Below are 4,916 nucleotides of genomic sequence, written 5' to 3'. Positions count from 1 at the left end.
ACTCCTGACCTCAGGTGATCCACCCGCCTTGGCCTCCCAAAGTGCTGGGATTATAGGTGTAAGCCACAGCGTCCACCCCCAACCCCCCTCTTTTTTTTTTTTTTTTTTTTTTTAACGTGAGAGTTGCATCAACTGTCTGTAAGAAAGCTGACTTTTCTTATAAAAAAGACACGGAGTACACCCAGAAAACCCCAGCAAGGATATGCCTGACACTAGGATTTCTCCAAACCAAACACAAATACTTTAGACATGATTAATGACTGTGCACCTGGAGTGATGAGCTTTCCAGAGGTCAAGTTGGACTCAATCCCCCATATTCAAATCAAGAGAGCAACTGGGAGAGAACACAATTTAAGGCAAAGTGTACTTCACACGTGTAGAACCTGTGCCTCAGTTGTGATGGCCACCCTCACCTCCTTTTTTTTTTTTTTTTTTGAGACGGAGTCTCGCTCTGTCACCCAGGCTGGAGTGCAGTGGCGTGATCTTGGCTCACTGCAAGCTTCACCTCCCAGATTGATGCCATTCTCCTGCCTCAACCTCCTGAGTAGCTGGGACTACAGGTGCCTGCTACCACGCCCGGCTAATTTTTGTATTTTTAGTAGAGATGGAGTTTCACCGTGTTAGCCATCATGGTCTTGATCTCCTGACCTTGTGATCTGCCCGCTTCAGCCTCCCAAAGTGTTGGGATTATAGGCGTGAGCCAACATGCCTGGCCACCTCCTTTCTTTACGTTGTTTCTTCAGTCCCATAACATGTTTGCAGCATTATTATTCCTGAGTGATTGTGACAGCAAAATTAACTTTTTTTTTTTTGAGACAGAGTCTCTCTCTGTCGCCCAGGCTGGAGTGTAGTGGCGTGATCTCAGCTAACTGCAGCCTCCGCCTCCCGGGTTCAAGTGATTCTCCTGCCTCAGCCTCCTAAGTAGCTGGGATTACAAGCGCATGCCACCACACCCAGCTAATTTTTGTATTTTTAGTAGAGACAGGGTTTTACCATGTTGGCCAGGCTGGTCTCGAACTCTTGACCTCAGGTGACCCGCCCACCTTGGCCTCCCAAAGTGCTGGGATTACAGGCCTGAGCCACTGCGCCTGGCCTAAAATTAACTTCTGATGAAGAGAAAGCTTATTGTAACAAAGACAAGAGTTTTTGAAAGGCAGATAAGAAAAATTCCTGTCTTGGAGACTTGACAAATGGCTACCAGTAGGCACAGTCTAAATTCAGCCCATTTGTGAAAGTTATAAAGGAGATGCATTTTTAATCAAAGTCAGCTCGGTAGGGTTTCATATGAATAAACAAGCTTTTCATTTTCTAATGGAGGAAAACATCTGGAGTTGAGACCAGACTTGAGAAGAACCGTACACAGACTGCTTTCTTAGAGCTAGGCATTGCCCCTCTGGGCCAGAACACAGAGCTCACAGGCCCACTTCTTGTTTATTGCTGTACCGAAGACACCACTGGGGTCTGTGACATCCACATTTTAAAGCTGCTAAAGGGTTTGGATGGATTGGTGCTGAGTCAGGGTACAACCTGCTGTCACTTGAAAATATGGACTGCTGTTTTATTTTCTTCCTGGGACCGGTGTGTTTTGTACAGCACATTAGCACATTTTCTTCTCATTCAAAGTAGTGGTTATAACACTTGATCTCAGCTACTGGAAATGTGTTAGTATAAATCTTCAATGTACTTATTTTCAAATGAGGTTCAAATCAGAGCTACGAAAAAGTAAAAGGCGTATTTCAGTTTTCAAAGTTGTAATCCCACATCAAATTTGTAACAAAAGCTGCTCCTCAACAGGAGTTCACGCCAAATGCATTGCAAAGAACTACTGTGGGGGGAAAAAACTATTGCGATTGATGTATAGCAGAATTTAAAATATGGGATATTATTTTAGGCCACTGTATTTTCTTTTAATCTAGACACAAAATGTAACACTATATTTCAGCTATGGTATATCTGCAAACAAATTCAGAATTAAAAAAAAAAAAAAAACTTACTTGACTTTTTCCCCCACTCACTAGTCAAATTTAGAAGGCAGAGTTTTTTGTTGTTGTTGTTTTGTTTTTTTGAGATGGATTTTTGCTCTTGTTGCCCAGGCTGAAGTGCAATGGCGTGATCTTGGCTCATTGCAACTTCCACCTCCTGGGTTCAAGCAATTCTCCTGCCTCAGCCTCCCAAGTAGCTGGGATTACAGGCGCCCGCCACCACGCCCAGCTAATTTTTGTATTTTTTAGTAGAGACAGGGTTTCACCATGCTGGCCAGGCTGGTCACGATCTCCTGACTTCAAATGATCCGCCCGCCTCAGCCTCCCAAAGTGTTGGAATTGCAGGCGTGAGCCACCATGCCAGGCCAGAAGGCCATGTTTTAACAACTGTTTTCAAACCAACCTAATACCAAACTTCAATATTTAGTAGGAGATTCAGGTATGACATTATATATGCATTCTTTTAGTTCTATCCTTAAATCTTCAGTTAATTCTTGACTTTAAATTTGTACAGTTAAACCAGCTTCCCTAAAAGTAATTCCTCTTTTTTGTTTACAGCTGTAAGCTGCTTTTGTGATGAGTATTGCCCATTGCACTTCAGCATAGCGGAACAGCAGTTAAAAGCCTAAATGTGGATTGCATATTGATAAATTGTTACTCCTCAAAAGCACCTGATAATATAAGTGTCACTCTTTGTTACTTTATCACCCTTTTCTAGAGACAAAAGCACAGAATGAGAGGGACATCCTGTAGCCATTTCTATTTTACATTCTTCTCCAGCCTGCACTCTTGAACAGTGAATTATTTTCCTTGTAATAATGGAGTATTTGCTAATAACAGTGTAAGAGGCATAGTTCAAGGGTCTAACGCTGTGCTGATAAGTGCTAAACAATCCCATCATCCAGTTTATCTAGCACTTAACGTTACTGAGTTACGAAACCAAGCTTCAGTGGCCATTAGTAAGGCAAACTTGCTACCATTTTAGTGCAAGTCTGAATTTTTGGTTTTTGCTTTTCTGTTAGACAGAAATTCCGATCTTGGACTGGGTGCAGTGGCTCACGCCTCTAATCACAGCACTTTGAGAGGATGAGGTAGGCAGATCACCTGAGGTCAGGAGTTCGAGATCAGCCTGGCCAACATGGCGAAACCCTGTCTCTACTAAAAATACAAAAATTAGTCGGGCGTGGTGGCACACACCTGTAATCCCAGCTACTCGGGAGGCTGAGGCAGGAGAATCTCTTGAATCCAGGATGCAGAGGTTGCAGTGAGCTGAGATCACACCACGGCACTCCAGCCTGGGCGACAGAGTAAGGCTCCGTCTCAAAAAAAAAATAATAAAATAAAAAATAAAAAATCCAATCTTGGAGCAATAGAAAAGGCTAACTACAACCTAAGTGCTTATTTAAAACCAACTTAGCCGGGCGCGGTGGCTCACGCCTGTAATCCCAGCACTTTGGGAGGCCAAGGCAGGTGGATCACAAGGTCAGGAGATTGAGACCATCCTGGCTAACACGGTGAAACGCCGTCTCTACTAAAAATACAAAAACATTAGCCAGGCATGGTGGCGGGTGCCCACAGTCCCAGCTACTCGGGAGACTGAGGCAGGAGAATAGCGTGAACCCAGGAGGTGGAGCTTGTACTGAGCCGAGATCGCGCCACTGCACTCTAGCCTGGGCAACAGAGTGAGACTCCGTCTCAAAAACAAAACAACAACAAAACAAACAAACAAAAAAACAACTTAATAGCTTTAGCTTTCAAATCTCTTTAGTACATTCATTCTTTGACTAAGTCAGACTTCCTAAAGAAGATATTTTGGGAATCTGCGTATGGACCATTTTGCTAGAAAAGAGTCATAATAAATGCTTAAGAACATTCTGAAAGTAGGTCGCTCGAATAACTAATTACTAGTACTACTGATTAATATTCTCAGTAAGAAAAGGTACTAACTTACCAAATTTAAGCAGTTCCATCTAGGTTTCTGATTGATTTTAAACACAGCCTGAAAAAGTTGTTTCCTTAATCACCCAGCAGAACACACTAGTTTACATGAAGAAATAAGGGCCACCTCCTAAACATATAGACACCTGAGGAAAATGGATTCTGAAGGGCTTTCCCTCAACACACCATGTGCCCTAAATATTGACTCATTTCCTTGACATCCTGCAAATGCTTCCTGTTGCTAACAACTATCGTGCAGGCAGTAGTTGGTGGGTCAGAATGGAATGCAATTCTGAACCTCCATGAAACATATCCTTCCTTCTCTCTGGTCCTAGCAGCATGGGAATTAAGACCCAGACAAAATCATCATTACTTCTGAACTCCAAAGGTGTACCAATGTTTTAATGGGTGGGGGAAAAATTAGATGAGAACATAAGAGAATTAATGGCAAGTGATTTAAGAAACACAGCAGCAACACTGTTAAGAATACATTTCTATTCCTCATGCAACTGAATTGCTAAAAAGGACTCCATGGAAAAAATGTTCCAATATCCAAAGTACCCATTTGGAATACTTTTGTTTTTAAACACATCTATAGGGTTGAATATAAATAGAAAATGAACACAATTTTTACTATTTTGCAAGGTGGCCCCCACTTGCTTACCTTTGAGGAGTTTGGCTAGCGCTGGGAAGGCTACAGAAGCCAGTCTCTCTCTCTATATAGTTTTTGAGACAGAGTTTCACTCCATCGCCCAGGCTGCAGTGCAGTGGCCCCATCTCGGCTCACTGCAACCTCTGCCTCCCGGTTCAAGCGACTCTCGTGCCTCAGCCTCCTGAGTAGCTGCGATTACAGGTGTGCGCCACCACACCCAGCTAATTTTTGTATTTTTAGTAGAGACAGGGTTTCACAATGTTGGCCAGGCTGGTCTCGAACTCCCGACCTCAGGTGATCCGCCTGCCTCGGCCTTCCCAACTGGTGGGATTACAGGCGTGAGC

Source organism: Mandrillus leucophaeus, unplaced genomic scaffold (assembly GCF_000951045.1).
Source record: "Mandrillus leucophaeus isolate KB7577 unplaced genomic scaffold, Mleu.le_1.0 Scaffold209, whole genome shotgun sequence".
Lineage (NCBI taxonomy): Eukaryota > Metazoa > Chordata > Mammalia > Primates > Cercopithecidae > Mandrillus > Mandrillus leucophaeus.
The sequence above is the reverse complement of the archived record's forward strand: the minus strand, read 5'-3'. Positions refer to the sequence as shown.